The sequence below is a fragment of the Schistocerca cancellata genome, chromosome 1, assembly GCF_023864275.1.
Source record: "Schistocerca cancellata isolate TAMUIC-IGC-003103 chromosome 1, iqSchCanc2.1, whole genome shotgun sequence".
NCBI lineage: Eukaryota > Metazoa > Arthropoda > Insecta > Orthoptera > Acrididae > Schistocerca > Schistocerca cancellata.
The window spans coordinates 852,037,898-852,060,378 of record NC_064626.1 but is presented as its reverse complement, the minus strand read 5'-3'; positions in this window follow the sequence as shown (position 1 = coordinate 852,060,378).

The window sequence follows — 22,481 nt, the reverse complement described above, 5'->3', positions numbered from 1 at the left end:
ATTTATGATGAAGTACTGTCTGAAAGAAGCTGTAGAAATATTCAGTCACATCTTGATAAGGCTTCAAAGTGGTGCAAGGTTTGGTGACTTGCTTTAACCGTTCAGAAATGTAAAACTGTGCATTTCACAAAACGAAAAAATATAGAATTTTATGACTATAACATCAGTGACTCATTGTTGCAATCAGCCAACTCATACAAATACCTGGTGGGTGTAACACTTTATTGTTGTATGAAGTGGAATGATCACATAGGCTCAGTTGTGGGTAATGCATCTGGTAGACTTCGGTTTATTGGTAAAATACTGGGGAAGTGCAATCAGCCTGCAAAGGAGATTGCTTAAAAATTACTCGTGCGACAGGTTCTAGAATATTGCTCAAGTGTGTCGGACCAGTAGCAAATAGGATTAACAGGGGATACTGAACGCATACAGAGATGAGCAGCACAAATGCTCACAGGTTTGTTTAATCCGTGGGAGAGTATCACAGAGGTACTGAAGGAACTGAACTGGCAGGCTCTTGAAGATAGACGTAAATTATCTCTAGAAGTTCTATTAAGAAAGTTTCAAGAACTGGCTTTAAATGATGACTCTAGGAATATCCTACAACCCCCTATATATCACTCACATAGGAATCCTGAGGGTAAAATTAGAATAATTTCCGCGTGCACCGAGGCATTCAAACAATCATTCTTACCGCACTCCATACGTGAAGGAAACTTGAAGAAACCCTAACAACTGGTACAATGGGACGTATCTTCTGCCTTGCACCTCACGGTGGTTTGCAAAGTATAGATACAGATATAGATGTAGATGTAGATTCCTGCCTTTCCCTAAGAGTTTTTTCCTTCTTTTGTAGATCAATTGAAGTATTTATTTTTTTACGCGAAGTTTCTTCGCTGGTATCTTCCTTGCGTTCTTCGTCAGTCCAACTTCGGTAACTGCCCTTTTCAGATATTTTCGTTCCTCTTCAAGTGAGCTGCCTTCTGTAGTATTCAATATCACAGTATCTACAACATCAGAAAACTAAAGACGCCACTTATAAATCCTCAGTATTGAATTTATCAACGTTCGAAGAGAGCTGCTATTGTCACCGAGTGAAAATAGTCAAAACTGTTCTTTATTTCCATACAATTGTCCAATGACAGTAGTTTCCCGCAGATAATAGCGAAATATCCGAGAATATTGAGAATATAAGAGCTCTCATTACGCTTCCATGTGGCATAGCTGACATTACTTTATTTTCTACAGTACAGTATTAATCAAGTCTTCATGGAACCAGTCACGTATTTATGAAGATTTTTCGTGTGTTGGTGTCTTGGTTACCAGCCGACGATATGATGCAGCGTGGAGCACATTTTTGGTTATAGTTGGTATCAGGCTAATACTTCAACTACGTGTAACATTTTATTTAATTTTTTTATTAGTAGCTTTAATTGATTGTCGGTGCTGACGAAGACAGGCAATTGCACTAGTGCAGCATAGCGGACAGCGACACTAGTCCTATTTAACAGTAGAAATGTTAAGCTCTCAGATCTGTGTGTTACTTTCCAGTGAAGTAGAAAGAACATACTTTTTTATTGTCTTGAACATGTCAGTTTTTGTGCCTAGAAGACAGCACTTGTGGGAAGTGCCGTTGTATGCCGGCCGTTGTATGCGAGCGGTTCTAGGCGCTTCAGTCTGGAACCGCGCGACCGCTACGGTCGCAGGTTCGAAATCCTGCCTCGGGCATGGATGGGTGTGATGTCCTTAGGTTAGTTAGTTTTAAGTAGTTCTAAGTTCTAGGGGACTAATGACCTCAGATGTTAAGTCCCATAGTGCTCAGAGCCACTCTGCGACTCTGCGTAAAGTCGTCGTTTGAGATGAGTAATAAAATGCGTCGTGGTCGGCGTGGTGTACCATGAGCTGCCGCAACCGGGTCAAACGGTGAATGCCGAATGCTACGAAGCACAACTACTCAGTTGTAATAGCGGAATGAAAGACAAACGACCGCAATATGCTCAGAGACAGGACAAAGTCATTCTGCTTCATGACAATGCCAAACCACATTTTGCGTACCAAGTGATGAAAAGCTTGAAGAGACTTCAGTGAGATATTCTACTGCATCCACCATATTCACGAGAGATCGCCCGTTCCGATTATCATTTGTTTCAGTCCACGCAGCACTGTGCTTCTGAATAAAACATCTCATCTCTTAACGATCTAGAAAACGGGTTCCACGAGTGGATCACCTCAGAAGAATCTGGATATTTTCATTGCGGAATCCACTTATCGCCCGAAAAGTGCGAAATGGTTGTAGCTGCCGCGGGACAGTACTTTCATTAAAATCTCTTATACTGTGCTATTAAAATAACCACGCGTTTTCTGTCGAACAAACAGCGAGAAGTAATTCGAGTACCCAATTTTTTTTGTCTACTCTGAAGATATGGGAGCTATTTACGAATGGAAGAGGGAAGAAGAAAACAGATAATGAAACCAGACGTAAGGCGTAAGGTGGATGGAGGAGTATGCTCAAGTCAAGGCAGCGTAAGGTCCCTGACAGTTGCAGCGCTGTTGCCAGCTTTCAACTACGAAGTGCTGACAGTTGCAAGCGAAACCAGTAGCCGTCTACAGAGCTCTGACAACACTGAAACGTTTACAAAATCCTGTTACGTTGTTGGTCGAGGTAGGCCCGCGAAGATTCCGCGTCCAGCCCAGTGAAACTGTCTGGTATGAACTTCCGCCGACTCAACTGAAGTAGATCGGGCGCGCGCCAGTATTAGGCCAAATAACTTACAGCTCATACTGCAGATATACTTACTTTTACATGAAAAATACAGGGTGTTTCAAAAAGATTTATACGAGCTCATTAGATTGTATCTTCTATACGAATGACGATAGAAACATGGGGCGAATTTTAAGTTAAGTGAAGTTTTTATTTTCAAAAGAAATATCCGATTTTACATGCATTCAGATACAATTTCGTGATACGTTTAACACTAACGTCTAACATCAAAGTTTTCATTTGCTTTTCGCTAATGTTCTGTGTACCATCCTATAGTTCGACAACATTTTTCCACACAAGTGACTTATCATTTGGCGCAACCTCCCATTCCAGCCCAAGTCCCAAGCGACTGGAAAAAATTGCAGGTGACTCCAGTATATAAGAATGGTGAAAGAACGGACTCGCAAAATTACAGACCAATATCCTTAACTTCGGTTTGCTGCAGAATCCTTGAACATATTCTCAATTCGAATATAATAAACTTTCTTGAGACTGAGAAGCTTATGTCTACGACTGAGCACGATTTTAGAATGCATCGTTAGTGTGAAACTTAGCTTCCCCTTATCTCACATGATATACCGGGAAATGTGGATGAACAGCAATAGGCAGATTTCATATTGCTAGATTTCCGGAAAGCATTTGACACTGTTAACGAAGGTACGAGCATATGGAATAAGTTCACAGATATGTGAGTGGCTCGAAGAGTTTTTAAATAATAGAACTTGGTATGTTGTCCTCGATGACAAGTGTTCATCAGAGACAATGGTATCGTTAGCAGTGCCCCAGGGAACTGTGACACGACCGCTGTTGTTCTCTGTATACATAAATGACTTGGTGGATAGGGTGGGCAGCAATCTGCGGTTGATTGCTCACGGTGCCGTGGTATATGGTAAGGTGTCGACGTTGAGTGACTGTAGGAAGATACAAGACGACTTAGCCAAACTTTCCAGTTGGTGTGATGAATGGCAGCTACCCTAAATGTGGAAAAATTTAAATTATTGCGGATGAGTAGGAAGATTGAAACTGTAATGTTGGGGTACAGTATTACTAGCGTCCTGATTGAGACAGTCAAGTCGTTTAAATATCTGGGCGTAACGTTGCAAAGTGGTATGAGGTGGAACAGGCGTGTGAGAACTGTGGTAGGGATCGACTTCGATTTATTGGGAGAATTTTAGGAAAGAGTAGTTCACATGTAAAGGAGGCCGATGGGGCAACATGCTCTTCAGTACTGTTCGAGTGTTGGGAATCTGAACCACGTATGAAGGAAGACATCGAAGCAATTCAGAAGCAGGCAGGCAGATTTATTACCCGTAGGTTCGAACAACACGCAAGTGTTACGGAGATCATTTGGGAACTCAGATGGCAATCCCTGGAGGGAAAGCGACGTTCTTTTCGAGAAACAGTGTTGAGAAATAATTAGTTATACGGACACATATAGATAGTTGTTTTTCCCTTATTCCATTTGCGAGTGGAATAGGAAGGGAAATGACAAGTGGTGGTACATGGTGCCCTCCGCTATGCATCCTACGGTGGCTTGCAGAGTACGGCTCTAAGCACTATGGGACTTAACATCTGAGGTCATCAGTCCCCTAGACTTAGAACTACTTAACCTAACTAACCTAAGGACATTACATACGTCCATGCCCGAGGCAGGATTCGAACATGCGACCGTAGCAGCAGCGCGGTTCGATACTGAAGCGCCTAGAACCACCCGGCCACAGCGGCCGGCCCTTGTAGCGTATCTATGTAGATGTAGATATAGATGTAGATTCCCCCCGTTTCCCTCATACACTTTCAAAAAATGGTTCAAATGGCTCTGAGCAGTATGGGACTTAACATCTGAGGTCATCAGTCCCCTAGAACTTAGGACTACTTAAACCTAACTAAAATAAGGACATCACACACATCCATGCCCTAGGCAGGATTCGAACCTGCGACCGTGGCGGTCACGCGGTTTCAGACTGAAGCGCCTAAAAACGCGCGGCCGTACACTTTCACTTGTGTCAGATTCCCCTACTGATTATGAAACGCACCATGTACAAATGTTGCACTTTAGTACTCCTGGTGGCCCTCTCATACTGTCGCCCCAATAGCTGCTACCAACTGTGGTACGTTCTCTATAGAAATATTACAACTGTGGCGCCTCTGGCACCCATCTCAGCTATGCGCAGCAAGCGGCAGTTTGTGTTGCTTGGGCCTTAAACCGGCCCCGAATATCCAGTCAAATTTGTCCGATACTTTTGCGAGCATCTCTCGAGTTACCATATCCTCTGCTATTCCTTTGTGTCGTCCCTGTTGCAGGAAAGGGAGGCACGTACACGTAGCTCTTCACAAACCTCAAAATAAATAACTGAATGAACGAATAAAATAAAACCGTGAGATAAGGTGACTTTTGAGTCCAAAGGTGCAATGCGATGCCAGTACACCCCCACGGTCGATCAACCGTTGAGGCAGTACATTTTTTAAGAGATGCTCTTACCTGCGGCAGTGGAGCGGTGCTCCGCGCTATCGAAAATGAAAATTTTCGCCATGACCACACAGTCGTTGCGAAAATCAGCTGAACGAACAAACTAGCAAGCGACTGAGTTAACTAGCTGCACCACGGAGATCCCCACTAAGATAGCTGCGCTAGAATTAGTAGACGCTTTAACGAGAGTCTACGTGTGGTTCGTGAAGTGACCTTGTATACTGTTCTAATATCCATTTTGGTGCACTATTAATATCGTTTTGGAATGCATATAAGATAATCTAACCGAATTACCATTTTATATTTTATTTATGTCCTGAGGAAAAAAATGGCTCTGAGCACAATGGGACTGAGGTCATCAGTCCCCTAGACCTTAGAACTACTTACACCTAACTAACCTAAGGACATCACACACATTCATACCCGAGGCAGGATTCGAACCTGCGACCGTAGTGGCCGCGCGGTTCCAGACTGAAGCGCCTAGAACCGCTCGGCCACACCGGCCGGCTGTCCGGAGGATACTTCAGTCTGAGCGAGAGCTTCTCCCTCATGAGGGAGCTACCAAATACACTCTAAGGAAAAAAAAACAATACCCCACAAAGAAGTCATGAAAATTGGTCACAAACTGATATTCATACAGGTATCGATGGAAAATGCAAGACTGGAAAAGCTGGCGGCCGATGGATGAAGGTGTGACGCTGCACCGCAGTTTCATCCTGCAGATGGCAAGGACGGTAATCAGAGGAACTGTCGATACCATGGCGTAAAGTCTTTGCAACTTTAATTTCGTGTACTCAGTTCCACAGTAATATGCCTCGCAGACAGGGGCATGAAGAAACTATGTAGATATCACTATTTGATAGAGGAGAGTAGTTGGCCTAAAGGAGCCCAATGGAGTAATCAGCGAAGCGCTCGACGTTTGAACGGGAGCGATGCCACTATTCAATGATGCTGGCTGGAATGAGTGAATCATGGCCGAACACAGAGTCAAGAAGGAAGCGGTAGACCTCAGAGACGTCAGAACTCGATGACCCAGCATTCATCAGAGAGGCATTCAGAGCGTCAGAGTCACCATTATCATCGATCCGGCGTTCAGCTGGTGTTTCAGTGACCACAGTGTCCATTAATTGGCAGCTCAGAAAAAGGGGCCTGAGTCCCGGGGCGCCTTGCTCCAACAGGCCCGTTTACAATAGTTTCGGGCACATTCGGCCTGCAATATCATTGACCGGAGTAGAATTGTCTTTAATGACGAGTTCTGCTTCTAATTGAGCCCCAATGACGAACGAAGGCGTGTCTGGTGACGCCACGGGCAGTTGTGGGACACCAACTTGAATGTCGCCCACCATACGGCCCGACAATCACGAGTGTAGCTCTGGGGTTCCATTTCATTTCATAGGAGGAACCCTTACAGCAGAGCCCTTCATGGGAAGCCATCCTGGGCTAATTTTTGAAGCTCTTTCTCTTGAGTAAATCATCCAGTGGTTTTCTAAAATTGCAATCTTTTATTAGTCTGTACATGTAACGCTCTATTTTTCTTAAAAAATAATTTATTTTATAGAGCCGTCCTCCACCCCTCACAGCCTCACTTTACGCTACACAGAAATGGCCCAATCCAGTGCTTTGACTGGAATTTTCATTACGAAAATAGTGAAAATTTGATATAAAACAAAAGAATACATTTCTGGTACTTGTCTTGACCCCCGCTAACAACGCGAGGACGTAAAGCATTACATTAAGGAATTCCGATAACTCTAGGAAAGATAAAAGAAGTAACACTCTAGACAACTAGTGGACAACAGCTCATTGAGGGAAAGAAAAAATAAGATGAAAGGAACGCTTGAGCACACTTTACGACTAGTTTCTAACTCTCACTCTCCATCTTCAGAGAAGGAGAGAGATGCAGCTCGACTGGAGCTTTGTGTCAATTCGTCAGGCGTATCCAGAACGCTCAGTTGACAGAACGATGCACCGAAAGGGAAAAGTCTGGTTTCGAATCCTTGCCCTCCATACATCTTTAATGAATCAGAAAGGTTCTCTCCATAAATTATGCAATTCGCTCCGAAACGAACTTTCCTTACCAGGTTGCGACTACATGCTATATCGAGGCCATTTCACAGATCCTAGTCTTTCTCAGCAAACACTTCACCATCTGAGCACGCACTTCCCGTGGAAGTAAGGGTAATTACAGCGCATCTTCCTATTGGCGACGAGATGGCCTGGTGGGAAGTTATCTCTGTAATTTACAAAGATAGTTAAGGAAATCTGTCGTGTCCTTTTCAAAGAAACTCGCCCTACTTACATGTAAATATACACGGCTTGGCAGGGATTTTAATACCAGTTCTCCCACGCAAAGTCCCGAGATTTGACTCCTCCAACACCTCGCTCAGTGTTTCATGCTGAAGGCAAGACACAGGATTCGAGAAGTTCACTTCTTGCAATCAGTATTTCACTCAATAAGACTTATATCTGATTTCGAGCGGATAACTGATGGGAAAGTACCATTCGCTCTGACGTTTTGTTCATGTTTATTCTTTTTTACTTGCGGCCTTCTCTGATCAGAGAATGTACTAACGAATTCCGGATTGCCAAGTACTGTATTAAGTAACTAAATGCGTTAGTCACCGGTCGGAGGCTAGTTTTAATGCTATACAGAATTTATAGAACTAGTCTTGTTGGAAGTGTAACATGCAAGTTAGGTGAGATCTGCAGTTAGAGTATGAGCTAATGCCCGTCTCAGGATTTTTCACGTAGGCCGTACATAAAGTGCTGCAAGAGGTGAGAGTCACGGTAAGTGTCGGATAAATCCCTGGATTCCTCAGTATGATACATAACCACATACCTAGCCGGCTTTCATGGTCTGCCTCGTCAAGCCAACGTTACGGATTCTAGACTTGAGTCGGTGTGTGTGTACGTGTCATGTCCATAAAACTGCAAACCTAATAAGGAAATAGAAGAAAATAACATTAATTCGTTATGACTACAAAAAAGATAGCTGAATATTCAGACTAGCTCACTACAAACACACAAGTTTCTTGATATTCTGACTCAAACAAGAGCCCTCGCCCTTTCATGCGTCACAAGAATCCCATACAGAGCTGCGATCAGTTTTTTGTGCCGTGTCTGTACTCTTCTTTTACATGTTCACTTCAGTGACTGTACGTGATGTCTTTGTGCCTTTAATACAGCGATTTTTTGGATCAGACACACTTATGTAATTTGAGCAAAAGTAGGCATGGATGCAACCTTCCATGTTCCACAATGCTGTTTCAACTTGCGATAGGGCCGTTTAAAGTGTATCAAGTAATGTAACATAATGACCTGATAATTAATGTGCTAGTGCGCTAATTGTCATCCACACAAAAAAATTATTTTACCATTATTTCAGAAGGATGCTGCTACTTACCTACTTGTGGAGAATTCATACACATTGGTATTACGTGAGGTGACTCTACACTGGACGCCAAAGCTTGTGAACTGGAACAGAAAAATGATAAATACATGGAAAACTCCCAAGAGAAACTAAAACGTGAATATCTCCCAAGAAACTCAATTAGATCATGTGGCTATTTCGCAAAAACGTTCAATGGAATGAATGAATGTGAAAGTATTAAACAACGGTGAATTTGAATCTCATCATTTCCTCTCTAAAATTAAAGTGAAACTCGTGCCTAAAAAAGAACAAAGAAAGTCACAGACTTACTATAACAAAAGCGTCAATTCAAAAACGGTCAAGATGAAATTAAAGTGGCTAAACACGGCAACCGGCAAGAAATATCCAAGGCAGTTAATAATGCTGCACAGAAAACATGTGGGTCAATAAAAAATGAAAGGAAATATGGTGGAATGAAATATACGGAGCAGCCATATCAGAGAAGGGTAAAAATGGGAGAAATGGAAATCCACAAAAAACATTGGGGATTAGGATCGATTTAAACAACAAAGAATGGAAACAGCCAGGTTAATCAGAAACACCAAACGAGCCTTTGAAAAGGAAAAAAGATGGGGAAACAGGCAAATACTTTGTAGAAAACAATAACCGCGACTTATATCAAACTTTTAAGAACAAATTGATAGGGGTATCAAACTTCAAAGGTCTGTTTCAAAAAGGAAAAAGTCAGAATTGTTTTAAGCGGTATTGAAAATTGTGAAACACTAGCAAGATATTTTCATCAGCTTCTGAACTGTCCTGAACCATGTCATAAATTGGAATTCTCAGTTATTAATGAAAATTTGGAAGAAATTAAAAAAGTAATTAAAACCGTCAAAAGCAACAAGGCTAGTAGAGAAGATTGTATTACAGCTGTACTTTTGAAGTGGTCCTTGCCAAATACAGAAAATGAGCTGAATTAACTCTTTGAAGAAATCTGGAAAACAGGAAAAATCCCAGAAGAATGAAAAGTAGCCTTGATACAACCACTGCACAATAATAAAAAGGAAGTAAACAGCTACAGAGGAATTTCTTTACTACCAGTAACGTATAAGGTATTTTTCCAGATTTTATTGAGGAGAATAGAAACAGTAATACACAGTCATTTAGGTAAATATCAAATTGTTTTTAGAAAGGAAAGGTCATGCTGAGAGTAAATATTTAATCTCAGGTCAGTAACTGGCGACAAATTACTTAATTCAGAGGACAGTGTGGTTATGTTTGTGGAATTCAAAAAGGATTTTATAGACAAAATAATTCGAAAATTTGGCGTAAAGTCTAAACTGGCAAACCTAATCCGTGATACATTTACAGATACAGTCTGTAAAGTAAAGTTTATGGGGGAAATTTCACAATATTTCAAAGTAAAAACAAGTGTACGACAAACTGACGGCCTATCCCCAATTATTTTTAATGATATGTTAGAGAAAACAGTGAGAATTTGAAACGAAAAGCTTATTGAACGCAACATTTCGCCAATAAGATTAGGAAAAGGAAGCAAAAAATCTAAATCAACTGTCTCGCATTTGCAAATGATTTTGCTATACTTTCCGAAAATGTGGCATCTGCTATAACACAAATAAATCACCTGGAAGAAATAGACAGTATAAAAACAAATTTTTTACATACGTTAAGGATGCTCAGAAATTCCTGGAAACCCAGACTTGTCCAATAGACAGGGTAAAACAATTCAAATATCTAGGGGATATAATCCAAGAAAATGCTTTGGAAAAATCTGCAATAGAGGAAAGATTGCATAAAAGAGGGAGAGCATATGGTATCACCAAAGACCGCTACAATAAAAAATGTCTAGCCAAAACTGCAAAAATAAGGCATCACAGCACAATAGTGAAGCCAGATTGCCTATATGCAAGCGGATGCCTGGCATTAAATCATAATTTAGATAGATTAGAAGTACTAGAAACGCATATCATAAGGAAATATTAGGACCACAAAACACAGCAGAAGGCTGGATATTACGAAGCAATGCTGAAAGATGACAAAAACAGAAAATATTTCAAACGTAATGAGAAAAAGAAGACTCATGTTTTTAACTGAAAACAAAAGAAGAAATACAGTGAACAGGTGAAAGGATACTGGAAAAAAAGAAGGGTCCCAGAACTGCTTTCATTAATAAACGGTCACAATGCCCATATAGTACTAGGGACAGATAGTTGGCTAAAACCAGACGTAAACAGTAATGAAATCCTAAACTCAGATTGGAATGTATACCGCAGAGACAGGCTGGACAATGAAGGGGGAGGCGTGTTTATAGCGATAAGAAGTGCAGTAGTATCGAAGGAAATTGACGGAGATCCGAAATGTGAAATAATTTGGGTGAAGGTCACGGTTAAAGCAGGCTCAGACACGGTAATTGGAAGTCTCTATAGGCCCCAAGGCTCAGCAGCTACAGTGGCTGAGCACCTGGAAAATATTTCGAGTAGATTTCCCCACCATGTTATAGTTCTGGGTGGAGATTTTAATATGCCGGAGACTGGGACTCAGACTTTCATAACGGGGGACAAAGAATCCAGTGAAATTTTTTAAGTGCTTTATCTGAAAACTACCTTGAGCAGTTAAACAGAGAACCGACTCGTAGCGATAACATATTAGACCTTCTGGTGACAAATAGACCCGAACTATTTGAAACAGTTAACGCAGAACAGGGAATCAGCGATCATAAAGCAGTTACTGCATCGATGATTTCAGCCGTAAATAGAAATATTAAAAAAGGTAGGAAGATTTTCCTGTTTAGCAAAAGTGACAAAAAGCAGATTACAGAGTACCTGACGGCTCAACACAAAAGTTTTGTCTCAAGTACAGATAGGGTTGAGGATCAGTGGCCAAAGTTCAAAACCATCGTACAATATGCGTTAGATGAGTATGTGCCAAGCAAGATCGTAAGAGATGGAAAAGAGCCACCGTGGTGCAACAACCGAGTTAGAAAACTGCTGCGGAAGCAAAGGGAACTTCACAGCAAACATAAACATAGCCAAAGCCTTGCATACACAAAAATTACGCGAAGCGAAATGTAGTGTGATGAGGGCTATGCGAGAGGCGTTCAATGAATTCGAAAGTAAAGTTCTATGTACTGACTTGGCAGAAAATCCTAAGAAATTTTGGTCTTACGTCAAAGCGGTAGGTGGATCAAAACAAAATGTCCAGACACTCTGTGACCAAAATGGTACTGAAACAGAGGATGACAGACTAAAGGCCGAAATACTAAATGTCTTTTTTCAAAGCTGTTCACAGAGGAAGACTGCACTGTAGTTCCTTCTCTAGATTGTCGTACAGATGATAAAATGGTAGATATCAAATAGACGACAGAGGGATAGAGAAACAATTGCAGCGGTTTACCGTAGGTCTCTAGAAGAGCGTAGCGTTCCTAAGGATTGGAAAAGGGCACAGGTCATACCCGTTTTCAAGAAGGGACGTCGAACAGATGTGCAGAACTATAGACCTATATCTCTAACGCCGATCAGTTGTAGAATTTGGGAACACTTATTATGTTCGAGTATAATGACTTTTCTGGAGACTAGAAATCTACGCTGTAGGAATCAGCATGGGTTTCGAAAAAGACGGTCGTCTGAAACCCAGCTCGCGCTATTCGTCCACGAGACTCAGAGGGCCATAGACACGGGTTCACAGGTAGATGCCGTGTTTCTTGACTTCCGCAAGGCGTTCGATACAGTTCCCCACAGTCGTTTAATGAACAAAGTAAGAGCATATGGACTATCAGACCAATTGTGTGATTGGATTGAGGAGTTCCTGGATAACAGAACGCAGCATGTCATTGTCAATGGAGAGAAGTCTTCCGAAGTAAGAGTGATTTCAGGTGTGCCGCAGGGTAGTGTCATAGGACCGTTGCTATTCACAATATACATAAATGACCTTGTGGATGACATCTGAAGTTCACGGAGGCTTTTTGCAGATGTTGCTGTGGTGTATCGAGAGGTTGTAACAATGGAAAATTGTACTGAAATGCAAGAGGATCTGCAGCGAATTGACGCATGGTGTAGGGAATGGCAATTGAATTTCAATGTAGGCAAGTGTAATGTGCTGCGAATACATAGAAAGATAGATCCGTTATCATTTAGCTACAAAATAGCAGGTCAGCAACTGGAAGCAGTTAATTCGATAAATTATCTGGGAGTACGCATTAGGAGTGATTTAAAATGGAATGATCATATAAAGTTGATCGTTGATAAAGCAGAGGCCAGACTGAGATTCATTGGAAGAATCCTAAGGAAATGCAATCCGAAAACAAAGAAAGTAGGTTACAGTACGCTTGTTCGCCCACTGCTTGAATACTGCTCAGCAGTGTGGGATCCGTACCAAATAGGGTTGATAGAAGAGATAGAGAAGATCCAGCGGAGAGCAGCGCGCTTCGTTACAGGATCATTTAGTAATCTCGCAAGCGTTACGGAGATGATAGATAAACTCCAGTGGAAGACTCTGCAGGAGAGACGCTCAGTAGTTCGGTACGGGCTTTTGTTAAAGTTTCGAGAACACACCTTCACCGAAGAGTCAAGCAGTATATTGCTCCCTCCTACGTATATCTCGCGAAGAGACCATGAGGATAAAACCAGAGAAATTAGAGCCCACACAGAAGCATACCGACAATTCTTCTTTCCACGAACAATACCAGCCTGGAATAGAAGGGAGAACCGATAGAGGTACTCAAGGTACCCTCCGCCACACACCGTCAGGTGGCTTGCGGAGTATGGATGTAGATGTAGATGTCGAAAAGAAAGGAACAAAGAATGAACAATTTGGAACGTGGTCCTCAGATGGCCTATTGACAGAAAAAAATTCGAATATTTATGTTTACTACTACTATTCTTTATCTATCAACTACAGAAACATACTGTCAAGGCCGATTTCACTGGGCGTAGCGACGCCTGAGGAATAAGGCAAGTAGGAGTGGGGGTGAAGGAGGGGTGGAAATAAACTATTTCATTTCAACACAAAATGGAGTCAGGATGATGATGTTTGGTTTGTGGGGCGCTCAGCTGCGGGGTCCTCAGAGCCCGTACGAAGTCCCAGTTCGCACTCCTATTTCTTTTGCACACTCCAATCTAGCCACAGTCACGAATGATGAAGATGAAATAATGAGGACAACACAAACACCCACCCCCAGCCAGAGGAAAATCCCCAACCCGGCCGGGAATCGAACCGGGGCCCCGTGGTCCAGAGGCAGCAACGCTAGCCACTAGACCATGAGGTGCGGACGTTTGTAGGGGAGGGGTGGGGGAGGGTGGGATGACTAGATCAGGGGTATGGAGTATTTGTAATATTTTGGAAGACAAATGGTTGTTAAAAACCCTGTTAAAAACCTGTGTAATACCCACTTTTAAATCGTTTTCTTGAAACAAAACACCTGACTACACTAAATTGTTTCCTTTCTCTGAAAACTGTTTGGGGAGGGGGCTGAGGCGGCTTCCCCTTGCCTCCGGGTATGAGCATCCTTGTGTGTGGCTGATACGATCTTAGGGTGGCGTGTCAATCACCTATCGTCACGAGAATGGCTGCTGGTTGACAGCCGGTTACTTTCATCTTCTGTGTTCTGAGGCTTTGAGGCAATGCGGCGTAGCTCGGCACAGCTTACGTGCTTCCATCCTTACCCTTCAGCTAAGGTGCGCCCCGATGGCCGATGCGGTGTTATGGTCTTGGCGAGCAGCAACAGTTGGCTGCGGTGATTACCTAGCAGAGGCAGTGTCAGTGTAATGTTTGGACACTGAGGTCAGAAAGAGAAATGTAGAGTGATGACTTAGGAATGAATCCAGACGCTAACTTGAAGTCTGAAAACTGAGTCGAGAATAGGGTGACATGCGTGCAGAAGGGAAAGGCCTAACACTTCACGCAAAACAGCACGAAAAAAAAATCACTTCTTCTCATGTGTCTCTGAATCCTCTTCTCACTTATCGATCACTCACTGACTGCCTCATTCCTCACTGACCGTATCCTCTCATCTCTCCATCTGATTTTCTTCTCTGATCCTCCTCAGTTGGTTTCACTTGGCAGTTAAGTTAATGGTCTCCCACTCTGTCCTCCGGGACGCCGAATTTTCTGTTGTATCGCCTTTGTCACTGGTGTGCCCAGTTCGCTGTCCCTCCCAGTGAATGAACTACACTGCTTAACCACATCTTCCATTCTTCATACAATGTGACAAGTTTTTAAATCTTGCAGCAGCTGGTGAGTTATCTGGGAACTCCTGCTTCACTCAAGTGAAACAGTCAAGTCGAAACAGTCTCCTGCGCTAGCTGTTGCTTCCCTGAATTGTAAGCCAATACGAATTGCTTCAAGTGTTTGTCTACATTTCTGAGTTGTCGAGACTGTTTTCACCCAACAATGAAACCATTTGTTTATATTGGCAATGCCTGTACTTTACTGAAGTGACGGCAAGCATTTGCGACTCCCGGCTACACCTCTGTTGTCGGTGACACTTCAAATGAGGTTGTTTAGTGGAATAAAAAAATGGCTCTGAGCACTATGCGACTTAACTTCTGAGGTCATCAGTCGCCTAGAACTTAGAACTAGTTGAACCTAATTAACCTAAGGACATCACACACATCCACGCCCGAGGCAGGATTCGAACCTGCGACCGTAGCGGTCGCTCGGCTCCAGACTGCGGCGCCTAGAACAGCACGGCCACTTCGGCCGGCTTAGTGGAACATATTGTTGCTTCAGAATTTTTTTAAAATTGAACAGAAAGCATACAGTATCACCATGGAACGTGAAAACATCAACACTGGTAAACTAGCCCAACAGATACCTCCGTGATCTCACTGCACGAGAATGGGCAAGCTGCAGTAGATCCAAACAGCGTATTTCCCTAAGCCTACTCTGGGGTTAGTAGTGTATGAAGCAATGTTTCATATCACGAGCTACACTCTTAGGCACATGACTCACCTAGCTCCTAACATAGAGCCTAGTCACTGCAGTGAGGAGTGGATAGTGATGCGGAACTTTCTAATTCTGCTCATACAGTAAGCGAACACCAGTATACTGCTGATGCTACTTTAATAATCCACTCTGAAATGTAGCCTCAGAATCAGAACTGCAATGAATCTGATTACAACATCCGTTTGAGATAACCAACACTATAGTGCAACAAAGGAACACTGCTCCGTTCAACAGGTAACAAATATTCTTGGGTCGACAGCATCAGTTACTTTGCATTAAGTAATCATAAGTTTAATAACCACCAGGATTACGGTGGCAGGAGCTGCTACGCCATGCATAGGAAAATGGTTAAGAATACCATATTACTAAATACAGGTTGAGGTAGCAGATGCAGCCTGTATCAAAATCATGTCGAAGAGTGATTTTATGGCGAACAATGTGTTGAATTTCCTGACGTTTGCAAATAATTTTAATGTCAATAACTCCTGAATTACCCCATCGACTTCTTTTAGCCATGGATTTTTTTCATATAGGCTTAATTAACCAACAGTGGATCAACAGCCGTTTTAATGAGGAAACTAGCCTCTGAAAGTATGGATATAAAAGACAACGACCCAGCAAGGCAAACGGACTACAAAATGAAACTCTTATCATTAGAACACTAACTAAGTTTGGGGAAATAGTAGGTATGATGGAAAGGAGAAAGCTGGATGTGTTAGACTTGGGAGAGACAAGACAGAAAGGAAAAGCAGAAGGGAGCTGAGTAAACGTTACAGATTGTACTGAAGTAGAAATGAAGAAGGACGAAAAAAGGGAGAGAGAACTGTTGTGAGGGATACTCTGAAAGAAGAGGTTCAAAGTATAAACGACAGGATAATGAAAATCAGAATTAGGACCAAAGGAAGAAGTATGGGAGTGGTTCAGGTGTATGCCACTCAGTTTATCTGTACATCTCAAGAGAACGATGACTTTGAGGAAGAACTATAAAAGCAGTTGCACGGACAAAGATTAATATCGTGGGGAAATTGAATGCACATGTAGCGAGTGAAAGACAAGGGTATGAAAATGTACTGGAAGCAGAAGGATGGGGAAGCAGAAACGAAGAAGGAAAGAGATTGCTGGAATTCTTCAAGAAAAAAAGTTTAGCTATTCGTAATTCCTGGTTTCAGAAAAAAGAGAGCCACAAAGTGATTTGGTGAAGAATGAGTCTATCACAGAAATATTTGGTAGATTACATGCCCTATGACTGTCAAACGTAGAGGACAGTAATGGATATAAAGGTACTACCATCTGAGACATTAGGCAGCGATCACTGGCAACTGGTGATGAGTACGAGAATCATCGGAGAAGACAGAGACCCAGGAAAGGAGAATTATAATATGGGAACTGGATGGAAAAGAATTCGAGGAAGATACCAGGAGAAGAGGGAAAGGTTGCTAGAGGATAAACCAAAAACGGGAGAAGAGGAATGGGGACAACGTAAAAGTATCTGTATGCGAAAGGACATGTGGCAGAAAACGATGGAAGGAGACACCATGGTGGAATGAAAGAGTCAAAGAGATGGTGGGAAGGAAGAACAAGACTTTCAGACTGTGGTTCCAAGGAAGGGTCGAATTGACGTGAGAGGTGTACAAGAAAACGAAGAAGGAGGCAAATAAGACAGTGGCTGAAGAGAGAAGAAGGTGGATGCAAGAATGGACAAAGATGATGGAAGAAGATACCGTAAGAAATAATAAAGTACTTCATTGAATGGCCAAAAATAAGAGGAGAGGATTCAGAGAGGATGCAACAATGGTGAATAAAAATGGGGAAGAGGTTTATAGCAAAGAGACACTGGAGATGCTGTGGAAGGAGTATTTTGAGCACTTGCTAAATCTGAACGGACTTGGTGGCGATGATAATATGTAAGTCTGCAGGATTTCATGGCCGTTGTCACTAAAGTTAAAATCTTCTGGGTTGTTAGGCGACCTCTAAAATTTTAGAGGAAATATGATGCAGCCTGACAACACAGAAGATTTTAACTTTAATGGTGATAATAGATCAAAGGAGTGAACTCTAGGGAGGAAAGAACCTGACATGGGAACAAATGGAAATGCTACTTGACAAGATGAAAGGAGGAAAAGCACCAGGTGTTGACAAAGTAAGTGTTGAAATGGTGAAGGCAGCAGGGGAGGTTGGGAAACAGTGGCTCTATCGTGCGATGAGGGTGTTGTGGAAAGAGGAGAAGGCTCCAGAAGACTGGAAGAGGGCACTAATTATTGTCCCTATATTCAAAAAAGGAAACAGGACATATTGCAGAAAGTACAAGGGAGTCTCACTGATACCACATTGTGTTAAGGTATATGAAAAGACCCTGGAGAGCAGAATCTAAGCAAGGGTCGAGAAGAGGCTGAAAGAGGAACGTCATGGCTTCAGATCTGCAAGATCAACTGTTGACATATCTGCAGTGAGGCAGCTCCAGGAGCATCAATATGAATTTTGGGAAGACTTCTGATGGCCTTCCTTGGTAGAAAAAGGCATTTGATAGCATCTGTAGAAGAAAGATATTTGGAGCTCTAGAAAAGATGAGTGTGGAAAAACAGAAAACAAGCAGAGAGATGTGCTATGGAAGTCTGAGTTGTATGAAAGTGTGAAATGAAATAACAGATTGGCTCCAGCAAACAAGTGGAGTGAAACAGGGCGGTACATTGTCATCTCTCCTCTTCATTGCGGTTTTGGATGAGATAATGATTAAGGTGACAGAAAAAGCTGGAGAAGACAAGATGAAAGCAAAGGTGTTCACAGATGAGTTGATGATCTGGGGGAATAGGGAAGAGGAGAGACAGGAACAGCTAGATGCTTGGGAAGAAACTGTGATAAAGTATGGAGTGAAATTTGCTGTAAACAAATGTGAGATCGTGGAAGTGTTAAGTAGTTGGGATGTGTGATAGAGGAAACTGGAAGAAATTCGAGATCAGTGAACACAGTGGGAAAGAGATGGGTGAACGCAGCAACAAGCAGAAGCATTCTTGCGAAGTGTTGGGAGCCTAGTTCGGAACAAAGACGTCCCACAAAAAAATCAGAAAAGTATAGTACAGAAGTTATTACATCCCAATACTGACCATTGCATCTGAAACATGGGTAATGAAGACAAGAGCTCAAAGCAGATCACAGGCATGTGAAATGAAGTTCCTCAGTAGTAGTATGGGAGTAAAAAGGAGAGATAGAAATAGGAATGAAAGGGTAAGAGAAATAGTGACACATCAAGGCTAAGATGGTATGGCCACCTAAAGAGAACAAGAAGATACATGAAATGGAGATGCGAAGGAAACAACCAAGAGGAATGCTAAGAAATATATCGCTGAAAGGTGTGGAGGAGTGTGCTGACAAAAGAGGCAAGGATTGGACCTGGGTGAACGCAGAAATATGGTGGGAAATTAGGACTAGACAGCGAGGTTTATGTTCCAAACGATCCCAGCCTGGGACTGGAAACTGTTAAAGATGATGATGATGATCGTGATCCTCTTCAGCTGTTCTGTCGACTGAACACCTGAAGAGGAGTATGATTCAGCCTAAGAACTCAAAAGATCTGAGCATGAATGATAACAGCAACGAAGCCCAAATATGTTACAGAAGTGTGCAGGTTTTTGGGGCCGTTGCCATTGATGGTTAAATCTTCTGAGTTCGTAGTCAGTTCACTGCTCAGACAGTGTGGAATCCCTGTGGGCGGCTTTGAGAGGCGCCGTCCCCGCAGGCTCTGGTGCATGTTGCGGTATGGGGCCTGTCGCAACGCCGCGCCAGCGACTGTCTGTACACAGGGGAAGGAGCAGCGCGCTCCGCAGTTAGGGGCCGTGTTCCATTTCCCACGCGGACTGGTTCTCTGGAATGCCTGCCCCCTCCACAACGCTTCCCCCCCACTGCAGCTCACGTTGGCCCATCCAGTTACAAGCTCGTGGCGCGCACATTTATTAAACGTGCAAACATCCAGGCCTGAGGCATTGCCCTCCACTGCCTAACTCCTCACTGGTTCCACGTCGCGTTACTTCTCCATTTATCACCGAACAAGTACCCCTTCTGTGTCACACAGTTTTGAACTATTAATGAACGAATAGATCGATTGTGCTTATAAAATGCTCAAATTCATACGATACGCGCAGACCGCAATGCACAAAGCACTTTGTTTCTACATCCATGGTAAGCCTTGTAAGATTTCCATAAGTGTCATACTAACTGATGTGGAAAGGCAACGTACCATACAGTGTGTTTCAGAAAACACTTTTTTATCAAACAGCCGTCGCGCCCATAGATTTATAAATACGAGTGGTGCCTGTTCTGTCGGATGTAAATCTTCCCCAGTTGTAACGCCTGGCCCAGTTACAACCACTGCAGCCACAGCACAGCTCAAAATAAGTTACTGTTTCGGTGTATGAGTTTTGAGAATGTAGTTACTGTTGCATCACGGAAATCAAATTACCTAAAATCTATTACTTTATCGCGTCGTATATCGTTTAATCGGTCGCAATCCCTAAAAACTTATAGAATTTAATCAAATATACTTGAAAGCTGAATTACTGGAGTTTTGAGCGCCCTGAAATAATTTTTCAGGAAACTGTATGTTATGATGAAAAACTGGGACATGCCCAGTTTTCCGGAACGTTTTTTTGCACCCTAGCCTAGACTGACCAGAGCGAGCTTAAGAAACCAGAGGAAAACCCAGATCAGAATGTTAAGACGAGTCCTTCCCAGCACAACACACAGTTTCTAGCATTAACTACATTCAAATTACAATTATTAATAACACATCAAATAAAAGAGCAACCCAAATGGTTTTGGTTCTATACCTGTGCGCAAAGGGAACTGTATGGAACGACCAAGAGTGACTGACGGATGTGTTGAACGAGTGACAGACTTTTTCAACCGCAGGGTGCAGGTTTTCGGTGATTTTCCTAAACCGCTCAAGGCAAATGCTGTGATGGTTCCTATCAAAGGGCACAGCCACTTTGCTTCTCCATCCGCCCCTAATCAGAGCTTGTGCTCTGTCTCTCATGACCTTGATGACAATGGGACATCTCCTCCTGATGCAGTTCTTGTGTTCCTGCTTGTGAACATTTGTTGATCTACGGTTAAATAACAAATTTAAATAATTTTTATATGAACTTCCTTACATTTTATTTTTATTATACAATTTGTACTTTGTCTTATATTGATTTCATTCAGTACAGTTAGGTAAATGATACGTAATCGCATCTACGGTTGTAACACAGTCTGCATTTGAATTAAGTTTTGCATAAATTTCTCTTCGTGCGTTTAATAATCATGCAGAACTAATTGCTTCTCTAGTTGACGAACTGTTAGAATTATACTGCACCATTGATCGTATTAATCTGTTGCACGATTATGATGGGTAATGGTCCCGGCTAGGGTGCCCAAACGTCCCAGAAAACAGGGCTTGCCCCAGTTTTTCATCATAACATACTGCTCCCTGAAAAATTATTTCAGGACGCTCAAAACTTCACTAATTAACCTTTCAAATATATATGATTAAATTCTATAAGTTTTTAGGGATTTCGCCCGATTAAGCGATATACGAGGCGATAAATTAATAGACTTTTAGCTAATTTCTCTGATTTCGGTACTGCAACAGTAACCACATTGTCAAAACCCATACACCGAAACAGTAACTTATTTTGAGCTGTACTGTGGCTGCAGTGTAGTTGTGTTGTAACTGGGCCAGGCGTTGCAACTGGAGAAGATTTATATCCGACAGAACACGCACCACTCGTATCTATACATCTATGGGCGCGATGGCTGTTTGATAAAAAAAGTTTTAGTGCGGATACACGGCCAACGTCTGAATGCCTACTGGAATCAGAAATCTGCGAGGACGAGTTTAAGGGACGGGGATCGTGGCGGTACGGCGAGAGGGAATTTGGGAATTCAGGTCTGACGGAAAGGGTGTCCACATGGCCGTGGTGGTTAGGGCAACCGTTCTATTGAAGCGGGGGATCCGTGTTGGAGCCCTCGTCTGCCACAAATTTTCGACTCGCACTCATGCATTGCCGTATTGTCCTGCGCTGCTGGAAGTAACTATTTCCTACATATCTCTTTCCCATCCCGCTTCCTTTCCATTCTTTTCGCCCCAATTATTCTTGTATGAACTTGAGAAGAATTACGAAAACTGTCCGACTATTACTGTCATTGTCAGAATACTGGAGCTGTTGATGTTATGTCAGACAAGCTGTACCGGTGGTTTCTCGCATTAGTCGTTTTATCACAAGTGAGCTGAGAAATGGAATGCCGAAACGTCCTTGGAAATTCAGCGGCAGTTATTGAGAGGAGCGGAACTTTATCAAGAAAGGTGGGTTTGATTACGAAGCAGAGAGTTCGGTATGTAACTGATTAGTATCTGTCATGCTGGGCGTTCTGATATATTTTATCACATCAAGTAAACTAAACGCATTAACAAGTTTAGTGCCCCGAACTATAGTAAAATTCCACAAAATTTTTTTATAAAACCTGAAGCGAGTGAAGACATACGTTGGAGGAGCCGAGCTCACTTTAGCCCACCACACGGTAAAACATCACTAAACTTTTAGATCAGTGATTGTACTAATACGCTAAACAGTTCTATGATTGGTGGTCCTTCCATTGCAAAAAAGTTTAGTTCGGCAAGAGATGATGTATCAGCTTTAGTAAGAGCAATTGTTGCTCCATAGGATTTAAAGGAAAACCATGACAGCATAAAAACGTATTCATTGTATGGGATATCCACTAATGTCAATAATCAGAAAGCTGCGCAGATGTCTCCGTTTCTTGTTACGTTTTTCGATATTAATGAATCAGTTAAGTCCAAACCTTTAAGGTGAGTTCCCTGTCTAATGAAACATCGTACAAAATTTCTACATTTTTTATGAATACTATTGAAATGTTTGATCTTGAAA